The 26,526-nt window shown below is 43.4% G+C and overlaps 1 protein-coding gene across 1 annotated transcript in view; it reads left to right on the forward strand.

The window, feature by feature from the left end:
• The window catches only part of LOC124712346 (extracellular serine/threonine protein kinase four-jointed), a 1,321,952-nt gene that overhangs the window by 758,974 nt on the left and 536,452 nt on the right, over positions 1 to 26,526 (forward strand). The gene's annotated exons all lie outside the window — the stretch shown is intronic.

Genomic DNA, 26,526 nt, shown 5'->3' on the forward strand with positions numbered 1-26,526 from the left:
ACGAATATTCGCGATGTGTGCGTGAGGTATACATACCCACCTGCAACGCCCACTTAAAATGCCGGCCTGTTACAAACAGCCCACGCCATATCGTTTTCGGCAATGATGACGAGAGGAGTTGTGACAATCAGCATTCTTAATTGCACATCACTGTAGTTCCCGCTTCCGCCGATCTACGGTACACGTTTAAGACTAATAAAGTGCTAATGAATATTGTTGAAAACAAAATCGTGAGCAAGAATATTGGTACACGTCTGGCTCACCTAGGCTCACCGCACAATCCGCCGGTTCCGCAGACAACTCTGTAAATTCGCAGACCGACATAGCCCCGTGACTGTTGCTACTTTCAGTAGTTGCTTTCTGGCGTAGATCGGAAGTGTTGTGTCCGCCGCAGATAGCGTGCTCTGGCGAGATACGCAGGTACACTTATCTTTCACACCTCGCCGCGAGGAATGCGCGCTCCGCCGACTTACGGCGACAGGTCACGCGCCGCAGCGAGCGCGGCCGCATATTTCCGCCAAGTGAGCGAACAGCAACACGGGGGCGCCTCGGTCGGCGCTGACAAATCGCCGGCTGCCATTTGTCCGTTTATTCAGTGTCAGCATCTGGCTGCGCGAGCCAGCGATGTACACAAGACCGGCCAATTAACAAGCCGATGACCTCAGGGTTTGTGTGGAGGGATCCGAGTGCCTAATTCCGCGCAGCTGGTCGCAGTTTCCCTTTGTATTAATTATTGACTAGCTTAGCGCCTGCTGCTTCGCTCGCATTTGCGTAGTAATCAAAACAAAAATAATTTTATTAACATGTATAGGCCTAGTAAAAAAATTAATGTATTATACTGCCGTTTCTTTTTAATGCCATTGTATCAAGGCGATCTGTCGTGGTGACCAGTATATTGCTTCCTCTGGTTTAGTTTAGTTCACAAATTACAACACCTTCTAAACATTTCTCGCTAATTGTGACTATAGAAACATGGTATTTTTTGAATATTCTTCTGATCAAAAAGCGTTTCTGGTAGTCGGAGTAGAAGGTTTTTGTTAATCGTGCCTTTTGAGTTCTTGTGGTAATATTTCCATAAAACTTTCGTCGCTTAACACATATTTATTTCTAACCGAGAAGTGAATTACCGATTTTCATAGATGTAGCTTTCAAATCTTTTACTGTAACGAAATATTTTCATAAAAAATTTTCATCTCATGTTGCACCGCCTTATGGGTTGAATTTCCAGAAACACTAAAATATGTACTTTTTTAAATTCCCAACCAAGAAGCGAAATAAGAATTTTCATATATGTAGCTTTAAAAATATTTTGGAAGTTCTTTAATAATGATTTATTTGAAAAATCATCCACTATTCTACCCACTTAGGGGTGAATTTCAAAAAATGTTCAAATATAATTTTTTTTTATTTCCGACTGAGATACTAAATACAAATTTTCGTATTCCTAGCTTCAAAATTGCCTTAATAGCAAAATATTTTCTAAAATAAATCTCTCCTCCCATATTTCACTCCCTTAAAATAACTTCGAAAAATCCCTTCTTAAACTTTGCCTGCAGTGTATGATCAACAGCATCTCCAAATTTCAAGTTTCTGTCCTTAGCGGTTTGGTGCGGACAGTGATGAGTCAGTGAATCAATCAGGACATTTCCTTTTATATCGAGAGATACGCAAATGTGCCTAGAGGGTTAGGTTGTATTGTTGTGGGGGAGGAGACCAGACAGCGTGGTCCTCTGTCTCATCGAATTAGGGAGGACGGGGAAGGAATTCGGCCGTGCCCTTTCAAAGGAACCACCCAGGCATTTGCCTGGAGCGATTTAGGGAAATCACGGAAAACCTAAATCAGGATGGCCGGACGCGGGTTTGAACCGTAGTCCTCCCGAATACGAATCCAGTGTGGTAACCACTGCGCCATCTCGCTTAGTAAATGTGACTAGATATCATGTTTGTACCGTGCAATAACTACGCTCACCAAGCGCAGAGAGACAATATTAATAACTCTGTAATGCATGATGATTGTCAAGGATACATCCTGTAGAGGCAAAACTTAATCTTTGTCCACAGCTCAGTAAATATGTAAGCGGAGCAGCGCCGGATAGATGGTCATTCTAGCGACGAGGCACGCCTCACATGGGGAAACCCACTGACATACACGACTTTCACAAAGATTAGACTGTTCGGCCCTGCCCCGGAGAACGACTATGACGGAAATGGTAAAACTGGTCGGCGGGTCGGGTGCCACTGTCGTGAGCGCCTATGGTTGCAAGACGGTGGAGCCAAGGGTAGGTCACAAGCTGTCGGATGTACGCGGCCTACCACAAACGTGAAGTTCGAAGGATTGCCCACTTTGTTAACCAATATACACGGGCAACTATGGCAGATCTGCGAATCAAATACAGTGCGGATGCAGTCACAACAGTTTCGGAGCATACCGTACAGCGCACGTAGTTAAACATGGCTATCCACTGCAGACGACGTATGCATGTTCCCAAATTGACCACACGATACCATCAATTACGATTCCACTGGCCACGGGATCATAAATATTGGACTGTGGAACAATGGAAACGTACCGTCTGGTCGTATGAGTCACATTTGATGTTAAACAGGTCCACAGTTATGTTCGACAATCCGATATGTCGAAAATGTCCATGTTTATTTCGTTAACATGGATACGAGTAGGTAAGTTATCGAAAAATCGAAATACTGATACTTCAGATTTTTACCAGCTCTAGTTCATAAGTTACTACATTCGAATTGATGAAAAATTCGACTCTGATTCAGTAAACTGTGTTCGAGGTTAAGCTTCGCTTCTCGGCCTATTACTTTCTACACGTTGACGCATTGTTATCAAATTGCGCTTCACTAGATTCCACAGGTATAAATATTAGCAAAACTATAAGACCGTTGCGCACGGAACAGAACTGTCGTTAGACAACCATAAGGAGTTGCAGGAAGACTTGGAGACAATCTTCGATGGTATAATGAATGGGTCATTTCTTTGAATGTGAATAACTGCAAGATATTTATAACGAACGGAAAGAACCCCATGTTACGTGGGCAAAATATCGTTTCTGAGCAACTTGACCATGACACATTGCACAAGTGTAAATACACTGCACAACTAATGGATCATTTTTTCGAAACTCCGTAATTGTCTTCCATTGAGACGCAGAACTTTGATTTGGCCCAAAGCTACCGACAGCATTCATCTGTAATGGTGTAAAAGCATTACGCTCTGGGAGGTCAATCTTGGACAAGTTGACGCTTCAGACAGCAAGGCGTCGAAATGTGCGAAAAGAGACCAGAGCTCATAAGTTCATGTGAGCTTTAAGGGGTTGGTGATGCCATTCGCCTCAATTCTATCCAACGCCACCGTGGACGTGTCACACGATGAGAAGGTCATCAAACCCCTTGTTACCCACATTTCACACCTTTTTTGACACCTCTGCGATTGACGTCAGAACCTCCACGTCCATCACTGAAATCGGGTCGTTTTCTTATGGTTGGCCAAGGAAAACGTTTCAGACACACAACTGCTCACAATCAACACGAAATGGTCTCAGGGTACAGTACAAAGGGCGTCAATGAAACCATTCCTTCTCTTGAGGTGTTGATTCCCACTTATTTTGAGGTCGAAAACGACAACTCACAGTGCGATGAGCAACAGACCGACGTTCTTGTTTATCTTTGATACTGCTGACACCCCGCAGTTCCCCAGGCGATGCAACCCTTCCTCGAAGAACATCAGCGGTCTGCAACCACACTGAACGTAATCAGACAGGTCCGAGGTGCAGTGCGACTGCAATTTTTACTATGGTGTACAGACTGTAACCACTAGGGACCGTTAAAAACGATTCAATAAAATTTTAACATGATCTGACGCAACAAAGAGAGTGTATGGTTTTTCATCCCTCGTATTTGACACACACCTGTGGCATAATCATGGAGTGGGGTAGGGTTTACATTGACACATGTCTAAATAAAATGGCAAAGGATCCATCTAAGATACCCCAGTTTGGAAACACTCTCAGTGCCACCTACACACATCCGTTGACCACTTGAAAATGTACCTACACAGAGACAATCTATGACACAGTCCTAGGCATATGTTGGCAGGCAACCCCATGGCACCCCTCAGGCCCTCAGGTATGGAATGCCTGCTAGCCGGTATTAGAGCAGCAGTGTAGCCTGCCTGCAGGCGCCTTGGACTCTAACGGTTTGTCCCTATGCAAGTACATTTTTAAAAAATTAAGACGAGAGGGTGGTAACGAGGACGTTACTGAACTGGGGTATTTTAAAGGGACCCTTTTTGTCTTCTTAGCCACGTGTGTTTCAATGTTGCACCCCCTGTTATCATGCCACTGGAAAGAGTAGGGGTGGAAAAGCATAAACACTTTTGTGATCACTTTCAAATTTCGTCGAATGGTTCTGAACAGTTCCTCGAGGTTCCACCATGTACAACACAGCAAAAACTACAGTTGGACTCCAAAGGAGTGGGAACATGTTCAGTGTTGTTGAACCCTCACAGTGTCCTCAGAGAGGTGGTGAATCGTGTGGAGGAGGGTCAGTAGTGTCAAAAATTATCAAAAAAGTAGTGCTGTTGCTCAACACACTGCGAACTGTTGTTTTCGATCGCGAATTGTATGGAAATCAATGTCGCAAGGGAAGGGTAGTTTCATTGACGGCGTTTATGCCACTCACTGAGACATTTTACTGTCAGTTCTGATCGGCAATCCGCCTGAAATGCTTTCCCGACCATCCATAAGAAAATGGCTAAATTTGAAGACTGTGCATCGTGTTTCTGACTTCCAGCGAAGCGATACCAAAAGAAGGGCTGAAATGTAGTAAGAGGAGGCATGACAACGCCGCCATCGCGTGACTCGCCCACGTGGCGCTGGGCAGGATTGTGATGAAATTCGGTGTCAATGTGCCATAGTCAACCCATCTCAGTCCTCACATGAACTTCTCAGTCCTGTGTATTTTCACAAGTGTCGACATCTTGATGTTTAAAGCGTTGCAGGTCTCGACGCTGAGGTCGCACAGTGCCGTGTTTTTGCAGCATCACAGACAATTGTAGGCACCTTTGAGTCAAATTTCAAACTTCTGCGCCGTATTGGGAGACAATGACAGGGTTTGGAAGAAGTGACCCTATATTTGTGTTGTGCAATGTATTTAGGGGTTTACTAAGAACCGATGTGAAATGTGACGATCACATAAAAACTGTATTAGGAAAGGCGAATGGAAGGTTCAGGGAAACTGCGGTTCATCTGTAAAGTATTTCGCATAAATGACACTAGTGCGACCAATTGCAGCATACACTGAGGTACAAAAGTCAGTGGATACTTCCTAATATCGTGTCGGATCTTCTGTCGGGCGTAGTGCAGCAACTCGACGTAGCATCGACTCAACAAGTCGTCGAGAGCCCCCTGTAGATGCATTGAACCATGCTGCCTCTATAGCCGTCCGTAATTGCGAACGTGTTGCCGGTGTAGGATTTACTGCAATGAATTGACCTTTCGATTAGGCCTCATAAATGTTTGACGGATTCATGTTGGGTGATCTGCTCGAGCAAATCATTCCCTCCAATTGTACAGAATATTCCTTAGACATAGCCCGGTGACATGTCGTTTTGTCACCCATAAAAATTCCATCGTTGTTTTGGAATATGATGTCCATGAACGACTGCAAATGGTCTCCAAGTAGCCGTACGCAACTATTTCTTGTCAATTACGGTTCGGTTGGACCAGAGAACCTAGTTCACTCCATGTAAACGCGGTCCACTCCATTATGGAGCAACCATCGGCTTGCACAGTGCCTTGTTGACACCATGGGTCCATGGCTTCATGGTTTGCGCCCCACTCGAACCCTACCATCAGCTCTTACCAGCTGAAATCGGTACTCACCTGACCAGGTCAATGTTTTCCAGTTCAATGTTTTCCAGTCGTGTAGGATCCAACCGATGTGGTCACGACCCCAAGAGAGGCGCTGCAGGCCATGTCGTGTTGTTAGCAAAGGCATTCGCATCGGTCGTCTGCTGCCATAGGAAATTAACACTAAATTTCGCTGTACTGTCCTAATGCGTTCGTCGTACGTCTCCCATTGATTTCTGCGTTATTCCACGCGATGTTGCTTGTCTGTTAGCGCTGAAAACTCTACGCAAACGCCGCTGCTTTCAGTCGTTAAATGAATGCTGCTGTCCATAGTGACGGGTAATGACTGAAATTTGTTATTCTGGACATACTCTTGACACTGTGGATCTCGGAGTATTTCTAAGTACAATTCCGCGTTCAAAGTATGTTAATTTCCGACGTGCGGCCATACTCACGTCGGACACATTTTCACATGAACCACCTGAGTACAAATGACAGCTCCCCAATGCAATGCCCTTTTATCGCTCGTATACGTGATACTACTGCCGTCTGCGTGTGTGCATATGGCTCTCCTATGACTTTTGTCACCTTTGTGTAAAATGAGCCTAAGCCAACAATTAAATGGTACGCTGAAAATAAAAATGGAACTGCCAATTGCGATATAAAAATTTTTGATTGCAGAAAAGTGTTTTCTAACGAAGTTGAAAACGAATTGGAAGAACATATTCTTATATTTGGAGCGAAATTTTTCGGTTAGGAATGTTTCACGTAAGAAAGCCTGCTTTTGAACTTGCAGAAGGCAGCTCATTGAACCGTAATTTCAATGCAGAGGAAGCCAAGGGAAAGGAAAGGTAACGCAAGCGATGGAGAAGAAATATAGAACTACAGATCCACCCTTGAAAAACAGGTGTTTTTGAGACTCTGCACGGAAGCCACTACAGAAACTCATTCGTGAAATACTGTATAGAGAGTTGTGAAGACTGAATGGCATAAACTGCATGAAATACGAAATGTGGTCTCATGAAAACTGTACCGGGGTGGGAAAAGGAGAGAAAAAGTTACCGATGTGTTCTATGCTTCCAGATAGTGATGTAAGAACTGAAATTTGTAACATTTCAGGTTAGTACGAGGAAGGTTCCGGAAGTAAATTTCGTTACTGTTTTTTAAAGATAAGATGGTACGTAAGGTGTCACAAACAAACGCCATATGAATCCCAACCCGTTGCGGGTTCAACGGTGTAGTGCCGAAGAAGAGGGAGTACCAGCAGACCGAGTGCCCAAGTTTCGAGTACAAATCACGATGGCAGACGTACGCCTACCGACAACATGGTCGCCAGTGGAAGTGCGTGCTGTTATCTGGTATGAATGGGAACGTGGAACAAGTGTGTCCGTCATCCATGAAAGTCTACAGACCATGTATGGTGAAGAGGCCATGTCTCTTCAAAGGTTGGTCGCTGGTGTTGCATGTTCAGAGAAGGAAGGCAAAGTGTGGAGGATGAAGGTCGAAGTGGACATCCCTCCACATCCACGGATGAAAACAACTTTGCTAGCTCCACGACAGTTTCTTGCATCGCAGGGCGTCCAGTTTCATTAGAGTGGTTTCTTCAAACTAATTTCACGTTGTGAGAATTGTCTCAATATCGGTAGGCTGCGAGAAATGTCTCAATGTCGGTGGTGAACTTATCGAAAATAGCGTAAGATGTATAGTTCATTATGCCGTGGCGTATTTTTTTTTTTGGTAATAAAGCTTGTGTGTGAAAAACAATAACGAATCACTCTTTCAGTGTTCTGTGCGGTTCGGCCCCCGGTGGAGTCTTACTTATGAAATTATATCATGTTACGACACGTAGTTCACGAGATACAACGACTTAAACATGAAGCACAAGCCCGGAAGCTACGTGAAAGAATAGCCGGCAACAAATACCTGGGCAACGTCTCTTTTCTCTGCTAGTGGGTTAAGTCCTGGAGAGCTGGGCCAATTTTTTTTCTTCGGCATAAAATTTGTGTGTTTCTCAACTTTTTTGATTTCTGGTAGCATTTTCATATAAAATGTCACATAAACTTAAGTACAATACAGGGTGATTCAAAAAGAATACCACAACTTCAGGAATTTAAAACTCTGCAACGACAAAAGGCAGAGCTAAGTACTATCTGTTGGCGAATTAAGGGAACTATAAAGTTTCATTTATTTGTACATTTGTTCGCCATTTCAGCCAATAAAGTTTTTGGTCCCTTTTTCTTCGAAGGTGCTACTGTAACTGGACTACAGTATGTGGAGGTGTTAGAGAACTGGCTGTTCCCTCAGCTCGAACAAGAAACACAACAATTCATATTTCAGCAGGATGGAGCGCCACCACATTGGCACTTATTTGTCCGTAACTACCTGAACGTCAACTACCCGAGGCGATGGATCGGCCGCCAGGCAGCCCGTGACAGAGCACTTCATCACTGGCCTCCAAGAAGCCCTGATCTTACCCCCTGCAATTTTTTCTTATGGGGGTATGTTAAGGATATGGTGTTTCGGCCACCTCTCCCAGCCACCATTGATGATTTGAAACGAGAAATAACAGCAGCTATCCAAACTGTTACGCTTGATATGCTACAGAGAGTGTGGAACGAGTTGGAGTATCGGGTTGATATTGTTCGTGTGTCTGGAGGGGGGCATATTGAACATCTCTGAACTTGTTTTTGAGTGAAAAAAAAACTTTTTAAATACTCTTTGTAATGATGTATAACAGAAGTTGTGGTATTCTTTTTGAATCACCCTGTATATTACTGATGCGCTGCCACTAAAAATACAAAATATACTTGAGTGGTCTGTCCCACCCGTAGCTGTATGGTTGAAATGGACCCCTGTACCAGGAGAGATACACGATATAAACATGGCTGTACATGAAGAAAAGAGCCAATTGAAATTTAAAATTTTTGTTTGAAATATGTTGTAATGAATACAGAATTATTTAAGTTGAATAACAAGTACGCTGTTTTTGTTTTACTGATCAGCAGAACAATGACTTTTTATTCAACCTATATATATGGAATTTTTCTCTCAAGAAGGTAACAGAAGAATGCATAACTACAGAATTATTCTATTAAATATTTCAGTCCAAAACAATTGTATAAGATTATTATAAATCTTGATTCAACGTTGGGTTTTGTAATGAGTTGTTGGTGTTGTTAAAGCACTAGCCTGTCATTCTTTCACCACAGCAGTTACACTTATTAGCAAATGCTGACCATCGTGAACAAGCAAACACTGAATCTAATTGTTATTTTTATTGATTTCGTAGTAGACGTTACCACAGACAACACATTCATCCTATTCTCATTCATCAAAATTGTTTTTGTAATCTCCTTCAGTGTCTGCACCTGATGAAAACGGTGAGCTATTTGCAGTAAATTTTTTATTGAGCTGCTTCAATCTGTTTTCCTCTTCACTAGTATTTCCTTTGGTGATGATTTTGTGCCCCCTTTTTTTTGTTACCGTTCTTTTCTTACCTCTCTTTTTCTTTACAGTTTCGATACTGTTAGCAGTATTGTCTCCTATGGATATAGTCGCTGCCTTCCTCTTAGAATTCATGATTTTATCAATATAAGGAACAAGTGATAATTGCTCCAAAATTTTTTTCTCTGCTGGATTAGCCTCCTCGGTTCCGAACTTCGATTTTATGACGGAAAAGGTTATATTGGTGATCAATGCATGGTTCTTGAACAAAATAAGAGTGAAGAACTAAATTTAAAAAATTGGTGTGATTCACAAAAATTTTAGAACATGTTCAAAGTAAGCACCATTAATGTTAGAAAGTAATTTAAATATGTGCAATACTCGAAAAACTCAGTATTAAAGACCCAAAAATAATGAAAACAACACCACTGTAATGGGAAAGTATAAGTCATTGCCTAACGTACTTACATCGAAAACAATATATCGCCATATTGTTGTGATGAAAGAAACAATTACTTATTCGACAGTGTTGGCTATATTAGCATATTACAGCGTGGTCTAGGTACATCCTAGTGCAAAATTACTGGAAACAAACAGAAACTATCTTTATTTTTCGATGTATTGCCACTGCAATAAACAGCTTTTTTAAGCAGATGCTGCTACCTGCTGGGAATATGCAGAGACGAATAACAAGTGACGCGGTGAAAGCACATGGTTTAAAATAAAAGCTATAATCAAGCACAGTGAGTTTCGTTGAGTCCCTCAGCCACTGAGAAATAAAATTTGCATGTAGCATACACGCTACATACTGATTGAGGCGGTTAGCCGTAGTCAGTTGTGAGGTGGTGATCTTGAAAGTTTTAGGTTTGGTGGGAGTGGAGTCCGAAGTTGTCCCAGTGAAGGAGTTTCACTTGAGCAGATAACTCTATACTTTGGTGTATATGTCTTTTGATAAGCTTTGAAGTGGTTGGTTGCCTTGTGTGTGAGATTCTGCTCTTGCATGTTTTGACATAGACATATCTTCCGACAAATAAGTATGGTTTGACACTGCGGCCATATTCATTAGAATTATGGAACATGCCTAAAATTAATTGTGCTCTTTTTGTCTCCCATTAAAAAAGAGCACTCGAATAATATATCAAAACCAGCGGTTGTATTTGAATCTAACGTCGTTTATTCTTCTTAACACATGCTACCAGTTTCGACACCACTTGGTGTTATCTTCAGACCCCGAAAGCAACCTGGCATCCACACGTGCAATGAACAGATGAACAGAATCGCATGCAGCGGGCCCAATTAACTGGATTCCGTATCTTCCGTAGAAACAACAAGTCCAGATGGTAAGACAACTCAAATACAGGATGAATAAATTCCGGAGTTGTCTGCCTTGCTGGGCTTGTTTTGCCACAGAAGGTACGGAATCCAGTTAATTTTGGCCCGCTGCCTACGCTTCTATTCATTGCACGTGAAGAAGGCTATCTGAAGATGTGTTGTCGAAACTGGTAGCATGTGTTAAAAAGGGTAAACGACGTTATATTCAAATACAGCCGCTGGTTTGTTATTGTTATTCAAGCATTACGTGTCCAGCTGCAGTCTCACTTCCCTTGATAGATTACCAGAGACTTAAAGAAAAAAAGTGGTCCATCTCTCTCAAATGACAGAGGTCCATTTCTACTGACTGTGTGAGAGAGATGGACTTCTGTCCAAAGGTAGCGATCTTGGTGGCCAGTTTAGGTTAATTTCACACCTACGCGACTGTCAAGCTCACAGGAAACAAGCTGCATCTGTGTTGTGCAAACTAAGCCATAATGCTAAAATTATGAAACTACACGACAAAACTTTTCGGCTTACCAGAACAAAGGATGTGATTTTGCTCCAGCAATAACACGAAAATGGCATCAACACTTCTACACCACGTTTGTTCACTAAAGAGTTTACTTGCCAGTAGCAGGAGTTACTCTCCAGCGGCGCATTTCTGGAATATGCCACTGGTTCGCCTCACCTAGTGGGCTACCTCTGCTGGACTTACCCTAATTTAAGTAATTTTGTAACTTGCTGTTGATGTAAAATAAATAAAAATTCGAAAGTGGTACGATTTAGGCAACTCTTCCGTATGCATGTGCAGACGTAGATACATAAAATATTTGCTGCCCTCAGCTCTTCATTTTGTGTTGCAAGGTCTCTCACGCACAGCAGAATAAAAGTGGATAATTTCGGTACTCGGCTTGATGGCGCGCAGTGTCGTCGGCAGAACGGAGTCGGGATGCGCAGCGCGGCGGTGGGAGGGGCCGCGAGCTGGGGCCTCATTAAGCGGGCGTCGACTGAGCGCTGCGGCCGCGGCTGCCGGCGGTGGCGGTGGCGGAGGCGGCGGCGGCTGCCGCGGCGGCGGAGGCGGCGGCCGGGGGCGGCCCGCGAGCCGGGGGGCGGGGCCGCGACAGCATGGCCGCCGTTATAGCTCCGGTCCGGCCGGCCGCCGCTACCGCGTCCCACCGCCCAGCTTTTAGTCCACGCACTGTTTTAGGCCGGGGAACGCTTATTTTTCGGTGTAGTCCGCGCCAATACGAGCTCACTGGGCATAATATTCGAGGAACACTCGCAGCGTGCTAGCACTGCGCGTTGTTAAAACTAGCACCTGGCGCTCAGGTCACCCTCTACAACAGTGTCCGTCCAACTTTCTTGCTTAAGAGCCAATACTGACATTGTGGAGCGGTGGCTAGGGCCGCATATTTACCGTTCTTATTATCAGTTGGTAATCTACATAAATTGGTACATTATGAGCCCCCACTAGACCAGGGTGCGATAAGTTGGCCTGGTCTCGAAGTGCTGACCGTTAAAGTCAGTATGATTCGAACCACTTCCTGTCAACTATTATATGATTCAGATTTCTGTCACCATCAGAGACTCCAAAATTGTGACACTGTCATTGCCTAATGATGTGATGTGTTGTCTGTGTGAGCGGATGATTAATCGATTAATAGCGGCAATTATATTTATATCAGTTATGCAGTATGAGTCATGCTCGCAAGGTATGCAGGAGAGCTTCTGTAAAGTTTGGAAGGTAGGAGACGAGGTACTGGCGGAAGTAAAGCTGTGAGGACGGGGAGTGAGTCGTGCTTGGGTAGCTCAGTTGGTAGAGCACTTGCCCGCGAAAGCCAAAGGTCCCGAGTTCGAGTCTCGGTCCGGCACATAGTTTTAATCTGCCAGGAAGTTTCAATGTTTACTAGGTGTTTTACATATCGTTTTTCTTCTACTCATTGCGATGTAAGTATTATAACATCCTGAATTTAATTCCACAGTCATCTGAAATATGTAGCGCCTTTCAAGATGACAGTTTACTAATCCATGTTACGTCCAGTTGAATTGTATACCATAGAAACTGGGCCCATGAGTTGTCAACAGCGGAAGACAGACAAGGAAACATACCCTCTATAACGTTCCCTCACCTTGCAACGACCTTTCTATTGGCCTCATCTCTCAGCTTCACCTCTCAAGTGGCCGGCCAAATTTTCGCGTGCCTACTTTAATTCCTCCAGTATATTTTTGTTTCGACGAAGCAGTCAAGTACAGCCAGCATCCGAAAATCGTCAGTATTTATTCCTTACCGGTTTATAAATTATCCTTTTTCAGAAGCTATTAAACATTAACGCTTGTTCCAAATGGAAATATATATTCGATATCGGTAAAGAACAATTACTTACCGTTCGAATCTGTTGGCTCTATTTGATTCCTTCGACGAATAAGATTTTTGTGTAGTTGCTGATAATTGTCACCCATGTTTATCATATTAGCATCGTCCAACATAGAGTATAAGAATTTAAATTGCTGTGTGCCTGTCTGCTAGCTACTGGGTTTCGAGGGATGCAATCACAGGAGTTGAGTGTTGACACGCACCTCTTTGCCAGCAACTAGATTTTTAGATGTGTGTAGAGTCAAAACTCTTTTCCAGAAGCACGAGGGTCATCCCAAAAGTAATGTCTCCTATTTTTTATAAGTATATAGACCTGTTTATTTCTACAATAGTTTACATCACTTTACAGATCGAACATTTAGCAATTTTTTGACATAATCACCATTCCTGTCGATGCATTTTTGTAGACGCTGTGGCAGTTCTTGTATGCCCATGTCATACCAGCTCGCCGCCATGCTGTTCAGAAAGTTATGAACCTCTTCTTTAACCTCGTCGTCAGAGCTGAATCACTGGGACCACAATTAGCGCTGACAGGTACTGTGAGACTCTGAAAAAACTCAAACGGGCAATTCAGAACCGGAGAAGAGGAATGTTGAGAAATGGCGTACACAGTCTCCATGACAACGCTCGCACACACATCGCTCGTCAAACCGTTGCTCTCCTGCAACAGTTTCAGTGGAACATAATCACACACACACCCTATAGTCCTGAATAGGCGCCCAGTTCCCTAGGTTAAAAGAACATTTGGCCGGAAAGCGATTCAGCTCCGACGACGAGGTGAAAGAAGAGGTTCATAACTTTCTGAACAGCGTGGCGGCGAGGTGGTATGACATGGGCATACGAAAACTGCCACAGTGTCTACAAAAATGCATCGACAGAAATGGTGATTATGTCGAAAAATAGCTAAATGTTCAAGCTGTAATCTGATGTAAACCATTGTAGAAATAAACAGGTCTATGTACTTATAAAAAAAATAGGAGACCTTACTTTTGGGATTACACTCGTAAATGTAGATATAATATTACTATCCCCATAAGTATTTTTGTTTATTACTGAGCTGGAAAACTACATTCTTAAGAAGTTCTTAACATTAGGTGACATTTTTGTATTTGGCTGTTAGTTGCAAGATTCATATTACGATAAAATACGGCCGACAACCATGGGCCGCAAGAATACCTTAATTCGAGCCGCATGCGGCCCGCGGGCTGCAGTTTGACGACCACTGCTCTGCAGTAACCCATGGCAGCGACGAGTTGCGTTTGTGACGAGCGCTTGTGTCGAGTCAGCGCAGCAAGGCAGGCTATCCTAGAGACGTGACTAAATGGCAAAAAGAAACCACCGTGTATGGACGTCCCGATGACTGCATTGTGAATGTACACTGGAGTGCAAAATTTAAGGTCTAAAGTAACTTCGTCGTAACGTGTTACTGCTAAGTAACGTATCTCGATAAAACTTGCACGATTTATAGAAAAACTTGAACGATTTATAGAAATAACTGCTACAGTTAGAGTTGTAAAACTGTCTTAGGCTACTGTAGACTACTGTAAGCAAGCGTAGACTACGGTAATTATCCTAGTAGCTTTGGTCACTTAAAGTCGTACCCGCGTTATCTGCACGTTAGGTGTGTTGCATACCAGTCGGGCGTTACCTCATAACGATCGCTTTCGTCGCCTCTGCGAGAGTGTCTTAATTGTTACTTAAGAGCAAACATCATTTACAGCAAAATTGAAAATGTAAATGTTTGATTGATTTTTTATTCGAAAATTGTTGATTTGTAATATGAAACAGAGGAATGTTGTAGTAAAAATAAAGAAAACAATACGGATTTATCACATGGCGCTAGAAAACGCAATTATCTCCAAAGAAAAGTAAAATAAAAAAAAACCTCAAACCAAAACTATTTCATCGTGTCAATAGTTTGTCGAACTTTTTTCACTTAATCATAAACAACCTCCGCATTCATCACTTATAACAGCAAACTCTTGCCTTTGATAATGATGAACGTTCTATTGAGTACAAAATAAAGAACTTGCATCAGAAGTAATTGCTTTGTTTGCATAAAAGTGCAGAAGTTACGCAATCATCTCTCTTGTAAAATGCAATTTATATTCTGTACAGCTATAAAAGACACAATGAACCAACATTGAATAATGACAATCTCTCTTGTAAAATGCAATTTATATTCTGTACAGCTATAAAAGACACAATGAACCAACATTGAATAATGACAGGCTCTAATTATATGCAAAAGAAACAAGGAAACGAACATGAAACAAAGAAAAGTCGACAGTTGCCAGTTTCTCTCTTACATATTCATACAAGTTTCTTTCCCCACAAATGCGATCGATACCACCAGTAATCCTACCACTAACTACGTATGTAGTGTACCAAAACCTCCGAATCGTAGTTTTTGTGTAGAATGCAACCCTAGCTACATTATGGTATGGAAGGTAACCGAAAGAAATGCGCAGTGAGACGAACAGAAATGACAATTTTATTCAAAGACACTATATAAACGGTAATTGTGATTTATGATGGTCTCTTGGACATAACAAGAGGTGGGATATGGTTGTTAGTAGGATATATGATCACCACGGACGAGAATTCAATGTATGCTCTGCAACGTACTCCCACCCTGACCACAGAGTTGGGTAGGGATTCTTGTGGTAGGCCATTCGTTTCCTCCACCAGGTCTGTTTACAGTTGTTAGAATGTTGTTGGTGCATATGAACTTCCTGTAGTACGTCTCCCAACGCAACTCTCACGTCCTCGATGGGATTTAAGATGGAGTAGCTGGTAGGCCAGTCCATTCGCCGAATATCCTCTCATTCCCGTATCTCCTTCACCAGCGCAGTTAGATGCGGTCGCGCATTGTCATTCTTAAAAGTGAAGTCGGGGCCAAATGCACCCCTGGAAAGACGCACGTGACGTGAGGAGTACAGTATCACAATAAGTTGACTGGTTAGCGTACCGTTAATAAAGATTTGGAGGTCGGTACGCCCGTGTAAGATAATGCGTCCCCACACCTTAACACCTGGACAACCAAATAGTCATGTTGGACAATGTTCCTGGATGCATTACGTATACTCAGTTCTTGTCATATGAGGGTACACCCAGAGTAACTTCTCAGACTGAATCTACAATCTTCCGAAAAGAGCACGCGACTGTACTCCTCTTTGGTCTAGTGCCTATCGACGGTAGGTAATGGGAACCCAGTAACTGCATTTTGTTAGATTTTGGAGGTGAAGCAAAACTGGTTTCTTAATGAACGATATATTTTGTTAGATTTTGGAGGTGAAGCAAAAGTGGTTTCTTAATGAACGATATAAAGTGATGCAAAAGGTTGCTACATGTGTATTGTGGAAGCCTACTTACTTTGATATTAGAGAAATCCACGCACTTTCAAATCTCTCTAATTATGGTGTTTCTGGTTGCTGGAAATACGAGTTTTCACAGACAGTTGGAGTTACGATGTTTTCATTGCCTACCGTCGCTATGCTCTTGGAATCGCCGAAGACGGCGTCGCCGATGTACGGGTGTCCACGCAATACAAGGTATTGGTCGTGGGGCAAGATGATTATCCCTCTGCAGTCGCCTTGGCAAAATGGAGCATGAGACTGCGTGCCTTGCAGGTCTGTTAAATAAGGATGCAGTTAGAGCCACGAAGTGAGTGCCGTCTTGCCTCTTGTTGCACAATGTAGTGGTCATCTGCTGCTGTAGCTGACCGTGATCGATTGCCTCCTCTCCTTCGGGCAGCAGTGTCTGTGGTACGAACGCTCCCCAGCCACGCGAAACAGTGCTGTGAGCAACATCAAACTCCTGGGCTACACTTATCCCACTTCGTCCTGTTTCCAGTTTTCCGATGATTCTTCTCCGTGTGACGTCGTCCAGATAATGTCTTTAATTAAGAACAGCAAAAATCTGGCAGTCCTGAAGACGCAGATCATGGTGGTGAGGGACAGTCTGAGAAGCTTGAAAGTTAGTTTCAGGATATGCTGTTCTGAGAAATAATTGTTAAGAAAGAAATTCGATACGTTGCACAGTTTTCAGGATTGAGGCGCCACGCCATGTCACGGATTGAGCGGCCCCTCCCATCGGAGTTTCGAGTCCCCCCCCTCGAGCATGGGTGTGTGTGTTGTTCTTCGCATAAGTTAACTCTAAGTAATGTGTAAGTCCAGGGACCGATGACCTCAGCAGTATGGTCCCTTAGGAATTCACACATATTTGAACATTTTTGATAATCAGCACTGAAGCTAGCCAATCAGGCCTTTGTGCGCGGAAATTGAAGCAGCCCGCCAAAGACGCTGTCACCAAGCGTGTTCTTCGTTTTCTTGCTTAAAACCGAACAAGAGAACGACACAAGAATTGGACATGGGACGGCAGTAAGGATCGGATCCGCGTCAGAGGCCGATCAGATCGTCTACGCTACGAGAACAACGGACACTAATAATATCTGGAGAGCCGCTTGAATTTGCGAGTGCAACAGCCTGATTGGCTAATATGTAATCTGCAATTTCCGTACAAGCTTCTCAGACTTTCTGACCTTCCTGTATAGATCTGCAGGTTTCGTGGCTGTTCTCTTTGATGGTAAAATCTGGGTCTTTAGACCACATCATATTCCTCTTGAAACTTATTCACTGTTCGATGTCTCCAGTCTTTTGCTGGGATTTCGTCCGGATTCCATTGTGTCCCGTCAATGAGTGAAACGCTGTCGAAAACGATGTCGCGTTGCCTTATAAAAGGCTATTTTGCCACGCTTTTTCGGAGAATTGGAATCAATGGAAAGAAATTTTCACGTTGTTACTGGGGGGCAGTTGGCGGTTGTGACTGGGTAAATACTCTAAGTAAAAGGTGAAAAGCTCTCGAGCCAGTCGAGTAGCAGTGTTAAGGCACCGCAACGTTCCGACGAATGTAATACTCATCATCTATTGAAGGCTTCACTAGAAGATCATATCTGGTCAAGAACATACGGACACCTATAGTGAACGTTAACGTGGGGCGTGTTCACGTTTCGCCACTATATCGACTTTGGTGGGGACACTTTCAGTGGTGCGAAAATTGGCAGTTGACCCTAAATAACGAAAGTGTGAGGTCATCCACATGAGTGCTAAAAGGAATCCGTTAAACTTCGGTTACATGATAAATTAGTCAAATCTAAAGGCCGTAAATTCAATTAAATACCTAGGAATTACAATTACGAACAACTTAAATACGAAGGAACACAGAAAATGGTGTTGGGTAGGCTAAGCCAAGACTCTGTTTCATTGGCAGGACACTTAGAAAACGTAACAGATCTACTAAGGAGACCGCCTACACTATGCTTGTCCGTCCTCTTTTAGAATACTGCTGCGCGGTGTGGCATCGTTACCAATTAGGATTAATGGAGTACATCGAAAAACTTCAAAGAAGGGCAGCACGTTTTGTATTACCGCGAAATATGAGAGAGAGTGTGACCAAAATGATATAGGATTTGGGCTGGACATCATTAAAACTAAGGCGTTTTTCGTTGCGACGGAATCTTCTCACGAAATTTCAATCACCAACTTTCTCCTCCGAATGCGAAAATATTTTGTTTACACCGACCTACATAGCGAGAAACGATCACCACGATAAAATGAGGGAAATCAGAACTTGTACGGAAAAATATAGGTGTTCGTTCTTCCCGCGCGCTATAAGAGATTGGAATAATAGAGAATTGTGAAGGTGGATCGATGAACCCTCTGCCAGACACTTGAATGTGATTTGCAGAGTATCCATGTGGAGCGAATTCGATGTTGTAACTCATCCCAGTGGTGTTCCCTTAGATTCAGATGACCACTCTGTACAGGCCCGTCCATTTCAAGAATTTAACTCAAAATTTTAAACATGGCTGAAACAGCAACTGTTGAAATTCTTCGCGGTAAATGATGACAGCCGAAACAGTTGCAGGAGAAGATTTATTAAAATTCTTGACCAAGGTTTCGGTGCCAAAGGCAAAATTGTTTTATTAATCTCCATTGCAGGATGTAATTTTAGATGTTTTACGTCTGATGAAGGTATATTTATACATACCGAAACCTTGGTCAAGAATTTTAATAAATCTTCTCCTGCAACTGTTTTGGCTGTCATAATTTACCGTGAAGAATGTAACTGCCTACAGAGCGTTGCCTCACAGATGCTGCTTTATCACATGATACGTTGTCATACTGATGGCAATTGTAATAGTCTGTGAACAATTCGTTTACTGTACTCAGTTCACAATGCTGTAAAATGAGTTTACAGTGGTTTCTTACAAGCAATAAGGGGACTGCATCCTAACCACGAAAACACACCACCTCCTCTGTACTTCACTGGTAACACATCATGGCAGGTAACGTTCTCTAGGCTGTCGCGTAACCCAAATCCTTGCATCTGATGGCCACACGGTATATTGTGAGTCATCACTGCAAATCACTCGTTTTTAGACATCCACTGTACAGCTGCGTCGCTCTTTAGTCCACGTCAATCATCGCTGTGGCTGACGAGGAGCTACTCCACCTCTGTACCCCATTCATTTTAACTCCTTTCGCACAGTCATCGTGCTATCTGGACCGCTGACGGCACTTCGGAACTCACGAGTGATTTCTTACTCCGACTGCGTGATATTCTTTACACGCCACTGTCCGTCCGTACATAAGATCTGCCTGGTCCTGATTTATCTGTGGCTGTTCCTTCGCGTTTCGACTTCAAAATTACATCATAAACAGTCGACTTGGGCCGTTTTAAAAGTGCTGAAATATGCCTGATAAACTTTTACTCAGGTGGCATCCAATGACTACTCCACCTTCGATGACACTGATTTCTCCTCCTGATCGACCCAGTCTGCTGTTACCGCTTCTCTCCTGACACTTAATAGTCCTGGACAATTTTTGCAGCGGTGAGTCCGTCTCTCGTGACATTTCGTGGCCAATTCCGCATTATACAGGGCGTCGGATAGTGTTGATCAGATAGTGTACGCCGGGTACGTCTACATTCATGTTGGAAGCAGATATGAAAGAAAGAGCAAACTCAAAATATTACTGCTGCGCCATCGCGGCTGTTTCCTGCTAGTTCTTTATGTTCCTCGCTTGCTGTTGCAGAGGTACTTTCTTCCGTGGTAGTCGATAGCCACGAAACGGATTGCTGTAGCTGTCATTCTACTGAAACATGCGCAAGAAAGGCACAGAAGTTTAGGGTAATCTGCGAAATCAGCGGTAGGTAAGCACCAAATGGCTCTAAATACTGTGCGACTTGACATCTGAGGTCATCAGTCCTCTAGACTTAGAACTACTTAAACCTAACGAACCTAAGGGCATCACACACATCCATTCCCAAGGCAGGTTTCGAACCTGCGACCGTAGCAGCAGCGCGGTTCCGGACTGAAGCACCTAGAACCGCTCAGCCACAACGGCCGGCAAGCACCAAGAAAATGTGAACAGGCTATGGATTTTAAGAATATACAGTTACTATCCAAACAACGTAATACTTGTCGAAGAAAAGTCCATGTAGCAGTTGAAAGACCGAAAAGTGAGTACAATTACAATTGAGCTGATGGCAACAGTTTTTCGTTATCGTGGCTAACCGTCATCATGGAAGTAAACCCCCAGCTACGGCGAGCGAGGAACATAAACAACTAATGAAAAAAACCGAGGCGGTACAAAAGAATAATAATATGATTTCCCTCTCTCTGTCGGATTACTGTATTTACCCATTGACGACAACCCGCTTATAGCAGCCTGAAGACTTTTACTCAGCAACTTCACTTTTCTGGAAAAGTTCGGGAAAACAGCGTTTTATAAGTGAATGCAATATTGCCTTATAACAGTATCACAGGCATTTCATCAGAGACTGCAAGAAGCTTGCACAAAAATTTATGCTTGGGAGGCTCCGAGGCGGATTGGATTTCATGCAGCTAGAAGCCAAGGACTGCTGCTAACTGCCAGAAGCCATGTCTTTTGCGGACGGGTAGAATGGACTCTAACTGCTAGACTTTTAGAGTCATACTGGACGGAAAATTGACAGCGAAGTTAAAAACAAGGCTTCACTGCAGCTTCTTGCATTCTCTCCGCTCATCAATCAAAAATCGGAACTACCAATCGATTGTGGTCACAAGTTTTACAGGCTCTCCGTCCGCCCAGTAACGGATTACGCCTCAGCTGTACGGGAAAATGTGGACAATCAGGCCTCCAGCAATTCCTAACAACTCAGAATGCGTTGCTAACACGAATCTTCTGCATCCCAGCTCACTTCTCCGCTAAATTTCTGCATGAAGGTACAGCAGCGATTCCAAAATGGCGCAAAGAAACTGTATGAACAATCTAGAAGATCTAGCAACCAGTTAATACAGCGACGATGGATAAGGAATGACAGCTGAGACCACTAGTATGTCTTGCTGGATATGTAAAAAAAGGTTATCAGCGTTCGACGCGTTGGTCAGACCTTAAACGCATCCAAGAGCCACATAAACGCACAACCCACCCGGAAGCCCACCCAGATAAAGCAACAGGCAATGCCATCAGGTAAATAGTGCGCTATTCGTGTTAGAATAGGTGGGGATTGCTAGCGCGGTCGGCAGTGTTCAGCCATGCAAGGTCACCAGTGGAATCCTGTAGAAGATTCCAGCAAAGGGGTTGAAACGTCGAGCATTGAGAAAGTCTGTAGCAGACATGGCTAAACGACTCAGAATATTGCACGGTGCTGTCACCGTCTGCGTATACTGTTGCTGTGTGCGTAGTTGCCCGATTTGTTGGTTTATCAACGCTGAGTGTTCGATGGGGCTATGACGAACGGTATATCGTTCACAGCCATGTAACAGTGGTCGTAAAAAGGTCCTAACCGACAGCGACCGGAGACCAGTGTCACATTCTGCTGCTGTCAATCGGTTACAAATCCCACGGGGATTTTAGAAATGACAACATTTACCTCCTGGATTGACATTAAATGTATTTTTTCGCAGTCGCGGTTTCGTCTCTGAAGTGTCTCAGTACTCAGTCATTGCTTTTAAGACCACAGTGGAATTGCATAGGACTTATTACACGACGAAGAATCCTGTCTTATTATGCACATGAAATCTGTAAACGTAAGTAACCCCTCCCCGGCCTATGTGTAAAACAGCTCTAAACGCTGATTCCCTTACATATGAATTAATGGGTTAATGCTCTGATGTTAAGCATGTAGTAGCGGTACTAGACAGCAAAAAAAAAAAAAAAAAAAAAAAAAAAAAAAAAAAAAAAAAAAAAAAAAGGTTCAAATGGCTCTGAGCACTATGGGACTCAACTGCTGAGGTCATTAGTCCCCTAGAACTTAGAACTAGTTAAACCCAACTAACCTAAGGACATCACAAACATCCATGCCCGAGGCAGGATTCGAACCTACGACCGTAGCGGTCTTGCGGTTCCAGACTGCAGCGCCTTTAACCGCACGGCCACTTAGATCGGCTACTAGACAGCAGGAAAGAAGGCTAGGAGAGGTACACTGAAGTGCTTTACCAGTTACAAATCTTGCACATTTGTTCAAAAAACAACAAAACTTTTGACACACGTAATTTCAGCTCCAGTAACTATATGTCTAAAACGTTAAAGGATAACAAATAACGTAATGAAACGAGTCTAAATACAGCTGAGCATCTGTTAACACTGTGCAGAAATAACAGCGTTTCCAAAAGCCAGATTAATGGCAATAAAGCAAATATGTAAATAGAACACGAAAATAATTACAGAACTGACAGGCATCTTTCCTTTCCTAATGCACTTCGATGTTTCAGGGTTCTGAGTTCAGGCGACATAGCTTAAAATTAGGCTGTTGTTAAACATCCACCTGCTTCCATTATAATTTTCGCGAAACAGCCAGTTATTCTGGTTTGCATCAAAATTATCCATTGTTCAAATGTGTGCCTGTTCACAAAATTATACATTATTCACAGCTATACCTGAAACAATTCAGTAATAGACGCATGCCACACAATAACATGTTAACAACACCAATTTAACGTACACCTCTCTATGCGTAAAGTAAGGCCCGATAGGTCGCGAAATATAAACGACAGTGAAAATCCGATGAAGCATTGCACTGATGTGGTGGGCGTCGTCTCTAGTATGCCTTTTGATGGCGTCACGTTGGTTTTTTCGTTTCTGAGCACACAATGAGAACGTAAAGATGTCTAGAACAATAGTCTTCCGCCGAGTACGGGTGCCCGCTGCGAGGTTTCGCCTGATTTCATGGAGCACCATTTAACGTACCTGTCAAGCGTTTCCACTTCATAACAATTCTCGGCCGGCAATGAGAACGCCCATGCAACGTTTCCAATGGGAAGTGTTCGATCACCCACCTTACAACCCGAACTTGACTATTTATGATGTTCTCCTCACGTGAACCGCTGGCTGTGAGGACAACGTTTTGGCATAGAAAACGAACTGCAGGACGGCGTAGAGAAGTGGCGAAAAGCAGAGGCAGCTGCCTTCTATAACGAAGGTATTGTAAAGTTGGTACAACGCTACGACAAATGTCTTCGGAGCGGCGACTATGTAGATGGGATGAATAGCAAACTGTTGCAAATAAAATATTCTTGGTTGTCACCGTGATCTCCACTTCGCGACCGATCTGACCATACTTCTCAAATAGCCCTCGTATCTCGGAAGGCTCTTCCGAAGATAGTCGTAAAAAATTCAAAACACTACGCACCAGCCACGAGAAAGACAATCATAAATAATATGAAACAATTTAAACAGTCTAACAAAATGTTACAAACGTTCCAGCGAAGTAAGTGAGATCAAAGGAGGGCAGATTAAGCAAAAGACGAGCTTAGAGTTCCTGCTTGAAAGTCTGCCCTCCTACGCAGATGTGAAACACTTTGCTTTCTGATGAAACCATACGCCAAAAGGTCAGACTTCACAGCCCCATCTCCACATTCTGATGCAGTCGAACAATTTTCAACAACCAATGGGTGTAATCTGCCCGACAGGACACGGAAGTGCTTCCGCTCCTAAGGGCGTCGGCCAGCCCACTCCGGTTGCGAAGCCTATCCCTGACTCACAGCGCCACTCGCTAAAGATTTGATCGCACAGTCCCACCAAATTGCGGGCATGCCGAAGTCGGCGTTTTATCAGCTGTTCCCAATTCGTCGCACAGATTTTCTAGTCAGATGGTTTCAAGGCCAATACAGGTGTAGTAGGATAGGGGAGTATTCAGAAAACCAGTCAGATATTCTTCCATCCCGATGACTTTGCAGATGTGGTTTTATATGCCAGTGTGGGCAATGGCCTCTTGCGACGTGACGGATTCCAAATGTTCATTGCAGGCTGTTCCCGTAGCAATATTCTTCCGCTGACAGATGGGTATGGATCTTCATTCACTGGCTGCTGTAATTCCTGTCGGGTTCGGAAGCGATTTTGATGTGCAAGGCGTGAATCACGTCTGCGGTCTCTCTCCGTGGGCATCTTTTTCCGACCACAATTCTGACGGCGTGGTTCGTGGCAACGTGTGTTACACCACTGCTTATGGACACGTTGAAAAGGCCCGTTGCGAAACACCAACAAATCGATCAACCTCACACACCGTATGGTCATGGGCAAGACCAAACACTGTTGCCCCTTTTTGCTCCTTTGTCACGTCCTTACATTTACTAATGTTTACGTAGAATGTCCGCTTGAAACATGGCTAGTGCCTCATGCTCACGTAGACACATTCTATGTGCGGTTGATCACAGACTCGATCACTGTGCCATCTGTAAAGGCTTAAAGATTCATTTGTGCGTGCTCACTGGGGTGACTAACCTTTTGTATGGCGAATTTTCATCCAGTAGTAAATGTCGATCGCAAAATGTGTTGCGAATAGGGTAGTAGTAAAGAAGCAGTGAAACAAGACGACTTGCCTGATGATGAAGTTTTGCTGCATGAACAGCGAAAATGTAACATGCGAATGACGTTCTTTCCTTCCATTGTTTTGTGTGGGGTCTCAGCCAGGAAAAGTTTGAAAAAGTTTGAAATTAGGTGTGAAGTTTATTGGAAGTCGGTATGTGCTCTCGCTGTTAAACAGTGAATGAATTTAGTGTATTTTCGCGACAGGAGTTACACTACCTCAAGACGTACACACAGTTTGTAAATGTAATACTCGACTCACTGTGTTAAACCTTTAACATAAGATTATACCTTTTAATAAGTAGAGTATGACAGCAATTTAAATTTTTAAATTTGGTAAAAAATTATATGGAATACTGAAAATAATATTTTGTTTTCCCCTGGATGCCGTTAGATAAGCAACCTGCAGCTACAATCCTTCGCGGTTTCAGTCGTTTAGTAATACGAGGGTTGTGCAGAAAGTAAGTTCCGATCGGTCGCGAATTGGACACCACGGTGAAAATCCGATGAAACTTTGCACAGATGTGTTGGGTAATGTCTCTAGTATGACCGCCGATCGCATCAAGACGCTCTTTTAAATTGTGAGCGCACTGTGAGCGAGTAAAGGTGCCTAGAACAACGGTGTTTCCCGCCAAGTAGGAGGGCCCGCTGAGAGGCTTCGTCTTAATAAATGCAGCCCACAATAACACAACTGCCACCCACTTCCTCCTTCATGGCAATTCTCAGCCGCACTCTGCAGGGGCAGTGAAGACGCTCCTGCAGCTTTTCGATGGGAAGTGTTCGATCACCCACAACACAACCTTAATTGGCTCGTCCTGAGTATCATCTCTGTTCACAAGAAACGCTGGATACGAAGACAACATTGGAGAGCAGGCAGCGCACTATAGACAAGCGTAAAGAATTATCGGAATGCACAGAAGGCTGCCTTCTATGACTATGGTGTTAGAAATTTGGTATAACGCTCCGGCAAATTCTAAGTTCGAGCGGCTACTATTTAGAGAAGTATCTGGAAAGCGTAGCTAACTCTTGCAAATTAAATGTTTCTGATTTTCATTGTGGTTTCCATTTAGCGACCGATCGGAACTTACTTTCTGGACAACCCTCGTATACGAGATGTCCTCTAAACGAGTATGTATTGACGTAGTTCATAGTCAACTGTCAATTGAGAATGGCTCAATATTCGCAATCACGATCGTAAGTACTAGTTGGTTCTAATTAAACTGACTGTGTTCTTCGGAGTGCTGCAGTACGGGCTGTATACATCGTAGGTATGTTCATTAATCAGTGCGTTCGCGGAGAATTCTGAAAAAAAATAGAGTTCTGCTTTCTGTATAAACAGTGAATAACTGCCAGGAATTATTGCTCTCAACTGGTTTCCTAGTGAACACTGCGAAGGGAACTGTTTGCAGTGGACACTTCGCGTAGCCAAAGGCCATTGTTCACAGCGGCGCATAAAGCTGAAAGTCACCATTGCGACACATAACACAGAAATTGTGCGATAACCAACTTAAGATCTGTGATGTGACACGACGGGTCTCTATTTTTTCTCTTTTAATGACTCAAGTCATCTATTGCACCGACTGCGGGAGTGTTGCAATGGCTGCAGGTGTGGTTGGGGGTGTTCTTCGTACCGTGATTTCGACCGACTCATCTATGAACGAAGTCGCTTATG

Source organism: Schistocerca piceifrons, chromosome 8 (genome assembly GCF_021461385.2).
Source record: "Schistocerca piceifrons isolate TAMUIC-IGC-003096 chromosome 8, iqSchPice1.1, whole genome shotgun sequence".
Lineage (NCBI taxonomy): Eukaryota > Metazoa > Arthropoda > Insecta > Orthoptera > Acrididae > Schistocerca > Schistocerca piceifrons.